We start from the raw sequence: 16397 nt of genomic DNA, 5'->3' as shown, positions 1-16397 counted from the left end.
CCCAGATGGCATCCAACTTCGCGGAGGGCAGTGGTCATAATGTTTTGGCTTATCAATGTATGGCGAGTAGGTATGTTGACTGTAATAAACTTCTGATACATCTGTCAACATCATTCATTAAATCGTTTCTCAGCGGGACAGAATTTCAGTAAACGATTGAAAAACACTAAATCAAATTCTTTTTTCTTACACTTGCTTCAAATGTCTAAATAATTCACTTACCTTTTGTTGTGCCGACTAGAAACACATTACCACGCTCCAGTGTATAATAACAATTATAAAACGTTCATGCGATAAAGCTGGTTTCCGCCTTCTCTATAAAATTCAACATTTACAATCCTGAAGAACTTCTTCATTATCTTTCAAGCCTTAACGAACATTTATTACTATTTTAAGCTTCGTACATTAGAATGAACAGAACAAGCTGATAAACCTAACTCCACTAAATCCCACTGTATTAACATAAATTCACGATATTCGATAAAAGTCACACGAAAATGCAGGGGATCGTTTTTCTGAGGGACGATGCCCTTCGTCGCGCTACGGCTTGTGACATGTGACAAGATTTTCGACAGAGTGGCGCGTATTGAAAGACGTCACACACGTTCTCCACGTATCAACCGTTATATGAAAAGAGAAAGATACAGTTCCTGTCGTCACACAATATACATACATATAATTCAGAACGTAATATAAACTTGAATGAAATAGGTCGAACGTACATTGGGTCGGCTGTTGTGAAAAATAAAAAATAAGTATGTCTGTTAACAAACTGCCTATTGGCTTCTATCTCGGGTTCTTCTGCCGACGTTCATCTAATGATTTTACTGACGTTTCGCCAGCGCGAGTGGCTGGCATTGTCAAAGCTTCACCTCCATTGCCGGTGGTGAACTGGAGCCGAGCTCGCGGCCGCAGACTATATGTACCTGGCGCGCTAACCTCCGAAGGCTTCTCCGCGGTTATTTCCCGTGCGGTTCTCCTCTTGCTACCTGCGACGGTCGTTCGCTGCAGTACAGGAAGCCAGGATCCGTTCAACTTAAGGTCGCGGCCGCGAGCTAAGCTCCAGTTCAGCACCGGCAATGGAGGGTGAAGCTTTGACAATGCCAGCCACTCGCGCTGGCGAAACGTCAGAAAAATCATCAGACGAACGTCGGCCGAAGATCCCGAGACAAAAGCCAATACGCAGTTTGTCAACAAGTGGCCACAAAAGCCTTAACGATTTTGTATGTCTATTAAGCTTGTGACACTGCAGTACCAAGTTGGATCAACAGAACAGAGATTCGAAGTAGAGATGCTAGCTTCCTGAAGGGTTTCTTTAGTTAGTCAGTAATTCTGAACATTCTGATGTGGGACTATACAATGAGGTATCATGATGACTGCTGAAGGAATATCGACAACAGACTAAAATTCAATTTACTGCCACAGCAGCCAAACGGAGGAACAGGTGGGAAGATCTATATGCACCCAAAAATGGATCTAAAATATTCGAGCTGAGGGACGTGTTAGATCGAACAACGAAAGAATTTTTTCTAAATTTTAATTTATTTTATTTTTATTTTTATTTATTGCTTTATTTTTATTCGTCGACGTGCGTTACGCTGTGCGAGGGCTATTGTGATCATCATAACTGGAGTCGATAACAAAAGGGCTCTTCAGATAAAACGCAGCAATTTACGAGTCAGTATTCCAGGAAGCCACTGCTGTCAGATTCAGGTGGACTGTTGTGTGCAAAATGAGAGCTATCGACTGATGCGCAACAGGGGCACACACCTGTTACTCACCGGCTAGCGCGCCCGTGGGATAGCCGCAGCTGTCTCGACGCAGCAATAGAGCTACTGGGGGCCATTACAAGTCGCCGTTATCGCAGAGCCGTATTGCTCTTTTAATACTAGTAATAGCAGTAAACGAATGGGCCATAGTTAAGACCAATTCTTTCCTTCTGTCTCACATTCTCCCGACAGCTGTAGCGAATTCCGCATATAATGATTTAAGTGACGATTAACGGGTGAACAACAGGACTTACTTCTTGCACGTAGTAATTACCTCAACATCCACTTTTTGTGAGTCATTCACTTCCGTATTCGACAGGCAACACAGTGCATTTTACTTTTCTTAACAAACTATTTGAATTTTGCATAATTTATTCGCAGAATTAGAAATTAACGTTTCTCACCTAATGCAGCGTAATAATAATTTTTTTTATACTTCTGATGGTTCACCTAACTGACGCATCACTGGAATTTTGTTTTTCGTTTCATTAAATATTTGTACACTACTGGCCATTAAAATTGCTACACCATAAAGATGACGTGCTACAGACATGAAGTTTAACCAACAGGAAGAAGATGCTGTGATATGCAAATGATCAGATTTTCAGAGCATTCACACAAGGTTGGCGCCGGTGGCGACACCTACAACCTGCTGACATGAGGAAAGTTTCCAATCGATTTCTCATACACAAACAGCAGTTGACCGGCGTTACCTGGTGAAACGTTGTTGTGATGCCTCGTGTAAGGAGGAGAAATGGGTACCATCACGTTTCCGACTTTGATAAACGTCGGATTGTAGCCTATCGCGATAGCGGTTTATCGTATCGCAACATTGCGGCTCACGTTGGTCGATGATCCAGTCACTGTTAGCAGAATATGGGATCGGTGGGTTCAGGACGGTAATACGGAAAGCCGTGCTGCATCCCAACGGCCTTGTATCACTAGCAGTCGAGATGACAGGCATCTTATCCGCATGGCAGTAACGGATCGTTCAGCCACGTCTCGATCCCTGAGTCAACAGATGGGGACGTCTGCAAGACAACAACCATCTCCACGAACAGTCCGACGACGTTTGCAGCAGCATGGACTATCAGCTCGGACACCATGGCTGCGGTTACCCTTGAAGCTGCATCAGAGACAGGAGCGCCTGCGATGGTGTACTCGACGACGAACCTGGGTGCACGAATGGCAAAACGTCATTTTTTCAGATGAATCCAGGTTCTGTTTACAGCATCATGATGGTCCCATCCATGTTTGGCGACATTGCGGTGAACGCACATTGGAAGCGTGTATTCGATATCGCCATACTGGCGTATCACCCGGCGTGATGGTATGGGGTGCCATTCGTTACATGTCTCGGTCACCTCTTGTTCGCATTGACTGCACTTTGAACAGTGGACGTTACATTTCAGATGTGTTACGACCCGTGGTTCTACCCGTCATTCGATCCCTGCGAAATCATACATTTCAGCAGGATAATGCACCACCGCATGTTGCAGGTCCTGTATGGGCCTTTCTGGATACAGAAAATGTTCGACTGCTGCCCTGGCCAGCACATTCTCCAGATCTCTCACCAACTGAAAACGTCTGGTCAATATTGGCCGAGCAACTGGCTTGTCACAATACACCAATCACTACTCTTGATGAACTGTGGTATGGTGTTGAAGCTGCATGGGCAACTGTACTTGTACACACCATCCAAGCTCTGGTTGACTCAATGCCCAGGCGTATCAAGGCCGTTATTACGGCCAGAGGTGGTTGTTCTGGGTACTGATTTCTCAGGATCTATGCACCCTAATTGCGTGAAAATATAATCATATGTCAGTTCTAGTATAATATATTTGTCCAATGAATACTCGTTTATCATCTGCATTTCTTCTTGGTCTAGCAATTTTAATGGCCAGAAGTGTATATACGTGGTATTCAGCAAACAGTATCCGCAAAACCACGGAGTACGCGAGGATCACTTTTCAAATGGAGAAAATGTACGACACGTGTTGAACTTAACGGCGAGAGAATGCAAACCACACAACATACCGTGTAGGAGTGTAACATAACATGATATCCAGGCAATGGAAAGTACTTTCTGAAACTGTCCCCGCATGTTGTTGGCTAGACTCAGAAATTAATCTGAACTAACTCCGTTAGTCTGATAGCAGCTAAAACGATCACCTGGTTACCCGATACCAGTTGTAGGATGCCTCTCTAACGGCTTCAAGGCTCCACAAAAACTTCAGTTTCACTGTTTCATATAAGTATTGAACGAATTTTAACATTCAAAAAGGCGTTATGATCTATTCATTAAGAGGTATATTTTAGTCTCAAAGGTTGAACACAATAAATATTAATCTCATTAGCTGTGTGTACGTCTTGAGTCATTGTAGCTTATTGCGGGTAAATCACCCAGATTATATTCAGCCTATATTCAAAAAGGACGATACTTAGCGACTTCCAACAAACTTCACACACAATTTCAAATTTTTCTGAAACTTTTCCTAGCTAGTACACCGCCCCCCCCCCCCCCCACTACCAAATACACACAAAATAATGAAAGGAAAACCTTTGTCCCTTGCTACATTTTCATTGTCCATACTGTAAAACTTCGGCATCAGGACGTTTTAATTTATTACTTCTTTACTACTATCACTAGTTACAACACATTTTTCAGTTTCTGTATATAACACTGAAAGTATCCGCAAAATTATATCATTGTACGATATTTAGTTCAAGAGATGTGACACCATAAACATTGAGATATGTGAAAACCATCGTTTCTCAAAACTGAGCGAAAAATTAATCAGGTTATACTCATCCAGGGTTTGATAATGAGGGCACCTGGTGGCTTTCGACGAACTTTAAACGTTATTTCGAATCTTTTCTAATTACTTTCTGTTTAGTTTTGACTTTTTCAGTAGCCTATTGGTGCATAATCCAAAACTAACATAACCAACCTAATTAGGGTTTTGCATTTTACCCATGGAGGTTTTACATGAATAGCGTCAAATATTTAACACATTAACTCATTTATAAAACGGTCAGACGTTTGAATCTGTTTCACACATGGGAATTCGATTCTTTACAGAACTGGGTGTGTGGACAGATTAGGGTGGGATTTACACTGGTACTGTATATTTACACCATACATTTTAACTGTTTATCGTTAATATCATTATTTTATATCTCAATAATAATAAAATGGATTCCGCTACACGTTAAATAAATAATAATTTTATGAAATGTTAACTTACAGGAATAAAAAACCTATGTAATGGAGAGCATTGTTCCTTGAGTATAATGTACCTAGGAACTCACGATGTGCCCTGGTTGTCGTTTCAATACAGTGGCTATAACGTAACACTAGCCAACGCTAAAAGCATTTCTGGCATTTTCTACGGTTTTTCTTCTTGTGAGACGTGAGATTGTGTTTTATGCAACATTTGCAATTATTTTGAATTCTACACATTGAACTGCTCTACAATATATTAAAGCTATTTTGTGTGGATGGTTAAGCCATACTTCTTTGGACGTGGACCATCTAGTACCTTGAAACGGAAGAATATATTCTACCATGGAACATGTGATATTTGTAAACGATGTGAATCTCTTCAGTATCCTAATATGTTATCTGTCTTGCAAATAAAAATTTATATTAGTTTCCGATAGCTTCCCTTTCAAATCGTATTTAACCTGTAACTGGTTTTCATAATACTTCATCTTCATTTGATGTCACCTGATTATTACTGGTGTGTAGTATAGTACGAGGGTCACCCCAACATAAATGCACACTATTTTTGTAAAAATACAGTTTTCATTCTGCATGTGTAAAAGTTTTACGGTGTGTAGATACATCCTTCCTGCTTGTTTTCAAACTTAGTTCAACCTGTTCCCGTGAGTGGCGCCGTCACAGCATGTCTTCAAGATGGCTGCTACACTTGACGTTCGTCAGAAGCAACGTGCTGTCATAGAATTCCTGTGAAAACGAGACAGTGGGAAACATCCACAAGAGGTAGAAAATGGTGTATGCAGATGCTGCTGTCGATCGCAGTACAGTTAGTCGGTGGGCAAGCAGGTTATGTGATGAATGCGGGCACGGCTATATTGAGGATTGTCCTCGCAGCGGCAGGCCTCGTACTGCACACACTCCAGACAATGTGCAGAGAGTTAACGAATTGGTGACTCCTGACAGACGCATCACAGTGAACGAATTGTCACGCTACGTTGGGATTGGGGAAGGAAGTGTTTGCAGAATACTGAAAGTGATGGCGTTAAAAAAGGTTTGTGCCAGGTGTGTTCCCGGGATGTTGATAGTGGCTCACAAAGAAACAAAGAAAACGGTATGCAGCGAACTTTTGGAACAGTACGAGAATGGTGGAGATGAATTTCTTGGAAGAATTGTAACAGGTGATGAAACATGGCTCCATCGTTTTTCACCATAGATGAAGAGGCAATCAATGGAGTGGCATCATGGAAATTCACCAAAGAAAAAAAATTCAAAACCACACCTTCTGCTGGAAAAGTTATGGCTACAGTGTTTTTAGATTCCGAAGGACTCTTGCTTCTGGACATCATACCAAGTGGAACCACCATAAATTCTGATGCATATGTGACGACACTGAAGAAACTTCAAGCTCGACTGAGCCGTGTTCGACGACGTCGGCAAAAGCAGGATGTTTTGCTATTGCACGACAATGGACGGCCACATGTCAGTCAAAAAACCATGGAAGCGATCACAAAACTCGGATGGACAACACTGAAACACCCACCTTACAGTGCTGACCTGGCTCCATGTGACTATCATCTCTTTGGGAAACTGAAAGACTCTCTTCGCGGAACAAGGTTTGAAGATGATGACTCCCTTGTGCACGCTGCCAAACAGTGGCTCCTACAGGTTGGTCCAGAATTTTACCGTGCGGGTATACAGGCGCTGGTTCCAAGATGGCGTAAGGCAGTTGAGAGGGATGGAAATTATGTGGAGAAATGAAAATGTTGTTCCTAAAGGATGTATCTACACCCTGTAAAACTGTAAAACATGTAGAATAAAAGATGTATTTAAAAAATAAATAGTGTGCATTTCTTTTGGAGTGACCCTCGTAAGAATGTGACACAAGACTATTAAATAGAGTACTGGCCTGATTTTCTCGACGGTAAGGATTTTTAATTATAATTCAATATTTATTCCTAGACGGTAGACTATACTGTACCTTGGAATATTTTTCGCATTGAGAAACCTTACTTTTATGAAGAAGTTCCATATTTTTCATAAAAAGACTGTAGAACACAAAAAGCAAATGCCATCATTTAAAAATGGAGTAAGAAAACAGATTAAATTTCTACACTGAGGTGCAAAAGTCGTTGCATACCTCCTAATACCGTGACGGACCTCCTTTTACCCAGCATAGTGCAGCAGCTCGATGCGACATAGACTCAAAACGTGTCGTTGGAAGTCCCCTGCCGAAATATTGCGCGATGCTGCCTCTATAGCCGTCAGAAGTTGCGAAAGTGTTTTCCGGTATAGGATTTTGCTCGCAAACTGACCTCTCGATTGTGTAATACAAATGGTCATTTGCATTCAGGCTGGACGATCTGGATGTACAAATCATTCGCTCGGATTGGCCATAATATTCTTCAAACCAATCGCGAACCATTATGGGTTGGTAACACAGCACATTCTCGTCCATGTAAATTCCATCGTTGTTCGGGAACATGCAGACAAGGAATGGTTGAAAACTGTCTCCAAATAGCCATGACGAGTCAATGATCCATGTAGACACATCCCACACTCTCAGGGAGCCACCACCAGTCACACAGTGCCTTTTTGATGACTTTGTTTCATGGCTTCACGGTGTCTGCGCCACACCCGAATCCGACCATTAACTGCTACCATTTGAAATCGGGACTCATCTGACCAAGCCATGGTTTTGCAGTCGTCTAGGGTTCAACCAATACAGTCACGAGCCCAGGAAAGGCGATGCAGGCGATGTCGTACTGTTAACAATGGCACTCGGGTCGGTCGTCTGCTGCCATAGCCCATTAACGCCAGATTTCGCCACACTGTCGTAATGGATACGTTTGTCGTACGTCCCACATTGATTTCTGCGGTTATTTAACACATTGTTGCTTGTCTGTTAGCACTGACAGCTATGCGCAAACGCCCCTGCTCTCAGTCGATAAGTGAAGGCCCTCGGTCACTACGTTGTCTGTGATGATCGGCTTTGACTGAAATTTGGTATTCTCGACACAGTCCTGACAATGTGAACCTCCGAAGTGGTATGTTTCATGCGTCTAGCTCCAACTACCATTCGACGTTCAGAGTGTGTTAATTCCCGTCGTACGGACATTACCACGTGGGGAACCTTTACAAGTCAATCAACTGAGTACAAATGATAGTTCTGCCAATGAGCTGCCATTTAATACTTCGTGTACGTGAGACTACCGCCACTTACATTTGTGCATATCGCTATCCCACGACTTTTGTCACCTCCGTGACTTAGGCTAGAAGCCTAAGTCTGAGAAGTGTTACAAGGTACAACACACGGTGATTCAAGTCTTTGACCAAACGTCTAAGGGGGATGTATATCGTGTCATGGAGAAAAACTTTTATCAGAGCCACATGTTCACTGACATTTCATGGCTGCAATAGGAGTCTTTTTGTATTGGTTATGCCCTTGACAGGTAACATTGCATAGGCAATCTGCGGCGTGCCAATGCAGTACCTGTTGCCTGTAATTGGTCGTCTGCTACAAGTAGAATGAACAGGCCACACAAAATTCAAGTTTCTGATTCGCTTTTCCTCTTGGAGACGCTCATTGCTAAGGTTTTCCAAACAAAATGATTATTGACAGCTAGTTAACTTCGTTCAGTTGCTCAGAACTGAGAGAAAGACCACCCCACTCCTCTCGGTCATGCATTAAGATATTAAGCGTTTAATCTGTTTCATTTTTGTATAGAAATTTTCTTTTTACTTTGTACGCTTTTTAAATCGCTGTTCACTTTGTTAAGCATATCATTGTTCAGACCAATGCTATGTGTGAAGATGACGCGAAGTTTTCCTCTATCTTTTTGAGTACATACTTCGTCCTAAAATTGTTGTCTTGGAATATGATTTCATAGGAATAGTTACTCTCCCCACCCCAATGTTTATTATTATGCATTACCACATTGCACCATGAATGTTTATTTAGAAACAGAAATCTAGGTTAGCACCTACCTGCTTGCTGTTTGATGTTGTGTTTTCGAGAAATCTGCAAGAATCTCGTTAAGAAGCGAGATAAGGGAAAATTTTGATTAGGACCAGATAATTATTTTACTTCAGTTGCGCATTTAATATAAAGAGAATTTGTGTTCAGAACAGTTACAATTCAAATCAAATTAGGTTCTGTTTACTCATAGGTTAGCATACAAGTCTAAATTGGATAGCAGTTTGTGGGAACATAGTTTTGGTAACATGTTGACATTTATAGAGTGGGAGGTAAACTTGGTCTAAATTTCAGACAGAAACAAAATATAGTAGGGAGGTTACACTATGTACCAAAAGGATTCTTAACTTACTCGTACAGCAACGAACAATCAGTTATTATTAAAAATGCTTTTGGCAAATGTTAAGTGCAATTGATTATTTTTATTTCAGGATTTTCAGAATATGCGCCAGTGTGTTTTCGAGTTCGTGGTACGTTTTTCGGGACTCTGCTTACTACCTACATAGTTAATATGTTCAGATACGATCTGCTGCAGTGTGGACAGTGAACGGTGAAGACCCATGAACCGCCGAAAAGTGAGTGACTAGTATAAAGGTTGTCGTACTTCTGTTGGATCTTAATGAATATAATAACGCACCACGCACTTTTATATTTAGCTGTGTATAGATTTGGTCAACGTGGTCTGAGAACGTAAGTGTCTGAACAGTATCGATATACCGAAACATTGCGCGAGGTTCTTGATCGAATCACTGTCGAATTTTGAAATGAAACTTTAGAAATGTTAGCGTTTATTACACTAGTTATGAAACAATTAATGCTGCCCTTCTCCATATATCTGTAAAATATGCATTTGTACACAGTAGGAAAGTATTTTATTTGTTGTTCTAGTGACGCTTCGTAACTATCGTGTTGCATGTAAACAAATTTCTTTTAGATAGTATAGCGACTAGACGAAAGACGTTTAGTCTCGTATAACGAACGACTGGGCACCATAACCGCATAGATAGGCATACAGGCGATAGACTTATTTTTGGTAAACATTTTTGGAATGCAGTGATCAATAAATTGTTATATTTAGATTAAAGTTCAGTCTTGATCACGTTATGTCTGTTTTAATGAGTAACCGGTTTCGGTTTTTTCTATAAAACCATCATCAGACCTGTGAATAAATTTTAAGAAATACTAGATACCAATTTCTAAATGAATGAAAAAGTCTAATGATGTCAAAATTTTTAACAAAATAAAATAAAATTAGTTATACCCATTGGTCCCTTGGGTTGGTAGGTGGAGCTCTCCTTGCTGCTGTGCAGTCAACTGATGGTTATGAGTGCTGAGCACGAGCTTAAATATGCAGAGGCTCCGCCTACTTCCTGTCACACTACTTCATAACTGCCAATCAGCGTTCATAATATGACGCCATCGTCAAAATATAAAAGTAGGAAATACACTAATAACATAAAATTGATTCATTTAAATATCTGATTAACAAATAATAGTTGTGTCTACAACTTATTTCTATTTTGGATAAAAACAGTGAATTACGATGTGTAGGTCGAAATTTTGCAGTAAGGTACAAAGAACATACGTCAGGTACCTCACGAACAAAGTCTGTTTTTGGTCATCATATAACATTCAATAATCATGCTGAGGGGACTGTACAACAGAATTTACAAGTTCTTCATTATGCAAATAAAGGCTTACTTATGAATATCCTAGAAGAAATCGAGATATATGCTCATTTGAAAACCAAATCATCAATGCTGCTCAATGAACAATTAGATTTTCGTGAAAAATATTATTACGACCTTTTTGACGAAATTTTATAATAAAAGCATCTACTCTTTTGTTTTAAAAATATAAGATTAGTTATACCCATGGCAAAAGTAATGTATGTAAAATATGCTGCATCAGCAGTCTCATCAGTTATTCAGATATACATAATGTGGAACGTACTATTGGCTGCTAACCTAATGCTATAAAGAACATTGCCATAAAAACTACAGTTAAAACAAGACGATTCTGCAGCATCCAACAAAGATGCAATTGTGATGTAGGCGACTTGGTAGAATCGATATATACCACAACGCCAAGGATTTTACATCTTTGATGTAACTGGCACTGTAATAATATTAAGGTTGTCCATAGAGGGCACAGCTATCACACATCGTAATTCACTGTTTTTATCAAAATAGAAATAAGTTGTAGACACAACTATTATCTGTTAATCAGATATTTAAATGAATCAATTTTATGTTATTGGTGTATTTCCTACTTTTATATTTTGACGATGGCGTCATATTATGAACGCTGATTGGCAGTTATGAAGTAGTGTGACAGGAAGTAGGCGGAGCCTCTGCATATTTAAGCTCGTGCTCAGCACTCATAACCATCAGTTGACTGCACAGCAGCAAGGAGAGCTCCACCTACCAACCCAAGGGACCAATGGGTATAACTAATTTTATTTTATTTTGTTAAAAATTTTGACATCATTAGACTTTTTCATTCATTTAAAAATTGGTATCTAGTATTTCTTAAAATTTATTCACAGGTCTGATGATGGTTTTATAGAAAAAACCGAAACTGGTTACTCATTAAAACAGACATAACGTGATCAAGACTGAACTTTAATCTAAAGATAGACTTATTTGCGTAGTGATAGGAATGCTCCTATCGTCATGATGCTTATGTTGAGAAATAGTCGGTACTTGTATTGTGCAGAAACCCTTTCTCACCTTCAAGCTTGTTATATTTTCTGTCTCTATCGCAGATTAAAAAAAAAAAAAAAAAAAAAAAAAAAAGATAAGAAAAAAAAAACAGCTTAGCTTCTGGCCGAACTCCAGGGGCATGCTGAAAAGTAATGGCACCGAAATCTCTCTGTGAACAACTTTTCGCGCATTTAAATGAAAAAAACATTATTAACATTCTACATCTTTATTATACATATCTACATACTTATTTTTCAACATTGTTACCTGGCGACGAAGACATCTCTACCAGCGAGAGATCATTTTTTTAATACCGTCACTGTAGAATCTTTAACTTTGTTCACGGAGCCAACCCCCCTCCGCTTTCTCGCTTCATCGCTCTCAAAGTGAAGTCCTCGAAGCTGTTCTGGAAACAGATGAAAATCGGATGGGGCCAACACAGGACTCAATGGTGTATGATAGATGGTAGTGTTCCCAAGAAGTTGGATTGTTACAGATGTCGCAGCCTTGTGTGTGGTCTGGCAGTGTAAAGCTAAAGAAGGGGGTTCTCCATGTATGGACAAACTAATCGAATTCCAAACTCGATGAAAGTACGCTGTTATTCACGCACCGACGTAGTAACATTACACGTCGCCATGCTACATGCTGTAATTCGGAGACCTCTAGCCGCAGAGGGTTGCTAATATGTAGAAATAAAGAATAAAGCTGCAGAACATTAATAACCTTTGTTTTATGTCCTTCAATGCGAGATGCATTTAATAATTTCCACAACGAAGTTCTCTCTCGAAATGTGGCAGAAAGCCCAAAGAGATTCTGGTCATACATAAAGCACACCAGTGGCAAGACGCAATCAATACCTTCACTGCGCGATAACAACGGTGAAGTCACTGATGACAGTCCCACTAAAGCAAAGTTATTAAACACAGTTTTCCGAAACTCCTTCACCAAAGAAGACGAAGTAAATATTCCTGAATTCCAATCAAGAACAACTGCCAAGATGAGAAACATAGAAGTAGATACCCTCGGTGTAACAAAGCAGCTTAAATCACTTAATAAAGGCAAGGCCTCCGGTCCAGATTGTATACCAGTCAGGTTCCTCTCAGAGTATGCTGATAAAATAACTCCATATTTAGCAATTATAATCAACCTCGTGCCGGCCGGAGTGGCCGTGCGGTTCTAGGCGCTACAGTCTGGAACCGAGCGACCGCTACGGTCGCAGGTTCCCATCCTGCCTCGGGCATAGATGTGTGTGATGTCCTTCGGTTAGGTTAGGTTTGATTAGTTCTAAGTTCTAGGCGACTGATGACCTCAGAATTTAAGTCGCATAGTGCTCAGAGCCATTTGAACCATTATACAACCTCTCGGTCACAAATAGATCCGTCCATGAAGACTGGAAAATTGCTCAAGTCACACCAATACCCAAAAAGTGAAGTAGGAGTAATCCGCTGAATTACAGGCCCATATCACTAAGGTCGATTTGCAGTAGGGTTTTAGAACATATATTGTATTCGAACATCATGTAGTACCTCGAAGAAAACGATTTATTGACATATAGTCAGCACGGATTCAGAAAATATCGTTCTTGTGAAACACAACTAGCTCTTTATACTCATGAAGTAATAAGTGCTATCGACAGGGGATGTCAAATTGATTCCATATTTTTATATTTCCAGAAGGCTTTCGACACCGTTCAGCACATGCGTCTTCTAACCAAACTGTGCGCCTATGGAATATCGCCTCAGTTGTGCGACTGGATTCGTCATTTCCTGTCAGAAAGGTCACAGTTCGTAGTAATAGACGGAAAGTCATCAAGTAAAACAGAGGTAATATCCGGCGTACCCCAAGGAAGTGTTATAGGCCCCCTGTTGTTCCTGATCTATATTAACGACATAGGAGACAATCTGAGTAGCCGTCTTAGATTGTTTGCAGATGATGCTGCCATTTACCGTCTTGTAAAGTCATCAGATGATCAAAACGACTTGCAAAATTAATTAGGTATGATTCTGTATAGTGCGAACAGTGGCAATTGACCCTGAATAAAGAAAAGTCTGATTACGCGATAAGTCACACAAATCTGAGGGCTGTGAATTCAACTAAATACTTAGGGATCACAATTACAAATAACCTAAATTTGAATAATCACATAGATAATATTGTGGGCAGAGCAAACCAAAGACTGCGATTCATTGGCAGAACACTTAGAAGGTGCAACAGGTCTACCAAAGAGACTGCTTACACCACGTTTGTCCGCCCTATTCTGGAGTATTGCTGTGCCGTGTGGGATCCGCATCAGTTTGGACTAACGGAAGACATCGAAAAAGTACAAAGAAGGGCAGCTCCTTTAGTATTATTGCAAAATAGGGGAGATAGTGTCACAGACATGATCTTCTCATGAAATTTCAATCATCAGTTTTCTCCTCCGATTGCGAAAACATTCTGCTGGCATCCATCTACTTAGGGAGAAATGATCATCACGATAAAATAAGAGAAATCAAGGCTCGCACAGAAAAATTTTAAGTGCTCGTTTTTCCTGCGTGCCGTTTGAGAGTGGAACGGTAGAGAGACAGAATGGTTCATTGAACCCTCACCGGCCGTGTGGCCGAGCGGTTCTAGGCGCTACAGTCTGGAACCGCGCGACCGCTACGGTCGCAGGTTCGAATCCTGCCTCGGGCATGGTTGTGTGTGATGTCCTTAGGTTAGTTAGGTTTAAGTCGTTCTAAGTTGTAGGAGACTGATGACCTCAGAAGTTAGGTCCCATAGTGCTCAGAGCCATTTGAACCATTTTTGAACACTGTGCCAGGCATTTTATTGTGAATATCAGAGTAATCACGTAGATGTAGATGCAGAGTTTTCACATAAAAAATTCCTTGGCGTCATACTTCAGCACGTTGTCGTACATTACGTGAGTCTGGCGCAATTTGGATGACGAGTTGACGTCGAACGACTGCCTGTGAAGTTTCAACTTACGACTGTGACGCCCGCGAGAGCGTATAGGGCTGTGGTGAAAATGCTGAAACGTGTTGGAACGTCCACTGTGCTGCGAACAGACGGCCAATATTGAGCCGTTTCGCGGCTGTGTTCCCGTTGTGTGCACAGGCGGCTGCTTTTGAAAGCAGCGACACTGTCCCCCAAAATTGGTTTATCGCGAGCCGACAAAAGTAGCAGGCAGGCAGTCGATTAACGGCGGCGAGACCCGGGATTGCCGCTCCAGCGCTGGAGGCCGTAATTGCCGCGATATTGCAGGGCCCGGCCGTAATGACGTGTTAGCACGCCCCTGGCTCCGCCGACACCCGCACAGCACGAGCAGCTCCGTCCCCTCTTGCTGTGTGGACGCAGGAGCAGTGAATGAGCGGTTTCCTACAGTGGTTAGGGGTAGGGGCTGTCCTTTGCCTACAGTTTGTGGCGCGGCTGGGCGAGTACAAACCCATGTCTTCTACGTTAAGTTTACAGGGTGTATGAAGACATCACAGACAAGAACGTAAATGGCGTACAGATGATCGTATTTTCTCAAGAGACATGACGTTTCAGAAAAAAAGTTATGTATTTCAGCAAAATCTCACATAAATGGTGTTATTATCAGTTTCGAATTATTGACAAGTCATCATTAGATCTACATTTACATTTACATCCATACCCCGCAAGCCAACTGACGGTGTGTGGTGGAGGGTACCTTGAGTACCTCTGTCGGTTCTCCCGTCTATTCCAGTTTCGTATTGTTCGTGGAAAGAAAGATTGTCGGTATGCCACTGAGTGGGCTCCAATCTCTCTGATTTTATCCTCATGGTCTCTTCGCGAGACATACGTAGGAGGGAGAAATATACTGCTTGACTCCTCGGTGAAGGTATGTTCTCCAAACTTCAACAAATGCCCATACCGAACTGCTGGGCGTCTCTCTTACAGAGTCTTCGACTGGAGTTTATCTGTCATCTCCGTAACGCTTTCACGATTACTAAATGATCCTGTAACGAAGCGCGCTGCTCTCCGTTGCATCTTCTCTATCTCTTCTACCAACCCTACTGGTACGGATCCCACACTGGTGAGCAGTATCCAAGCAGTGGGCGAACAAGTGTACTGTAACCTACTTCCTTTGTTTTCGGGTTGCATTTCCTTAGGAGTCTTCCAGTGAATCTCAGTCTGGCATCTGCTTTACCAACGATCAACTTTATATAATCATTCCATTTTAAATCACTCCAAATGCCTACTCCCAGATGATTTATGGAATTAACTGCTTCCAGTTGCTGACCTGCTATATTGTAGCTAAATGATAAAGGATCTTTCTTTCTATGTATTCGCAGCACATTACACTTGTCTGCATTGAGATTCAATTGCCATTCCTTACACCATGCGTCAATTCGTTGCAGATCCTCCTGCATTTCAGTACAATTTTCCATTGTTACAGCCTCTCGATGTACTACAGCATCATCCGCAAAAAGCCTCAGTGAACTTCCGATGTTATCCATGAGATAATCTGTTTGAAAAGGAAGAAAAAGGGGGCAATAGAAAAAACTAGAAAATGTGAACATGTCGGTGCTCTGATTGTCGTAGCTGTAGGCTACGATTCACTACGTAATACAGCGAGGTGATTAAAGTCACGAGATAGCGATATGCACTTATACAAATAGCGACAGTATCGCGTGAATGTATAAAGGGGCAGTGCACTGGCGGAGGTGTCGTATGTACTCAGGTAATTCATGTGAAAAGATGTCCGATGTGATTATGGCCGCATG

The 16397-nt window shown here is 41.3% G+C and overlaps 1 protein-coding gene across 1 annotated transcript in view; it reads left to right on the top strand.

Annotated features, from left to right (window-relative positions):
* The window catches only part of LOC124612930 (synaptic vesicular amine transporter), a 796314-nt gene that overhangs the window by 597147 nt on the left and 182770 nt on the right, over positions 1-16397 (top strand). The gene's annotated exons all lie outside the window — the stretch shown is intronic.

Source organism: Schistocerca americana, chromosome 1 (genome assembly GCF_021461395.2).
Source record: "Schistocerca americana isolate TAMUIC-IGC-003095 chromosome 1, iqSchAmer2.1, whole genome shotgun sequence".
Taxonomy (NCBI): Eukaryota; Metazoa; Arthropoda; class Insecta; order Orthoptera; family Acrididae; genus Schistocerca; species Schistocerca americana.
This window is presented reverse-complemented; position numbering and strand designations above follow the sequence as displayed.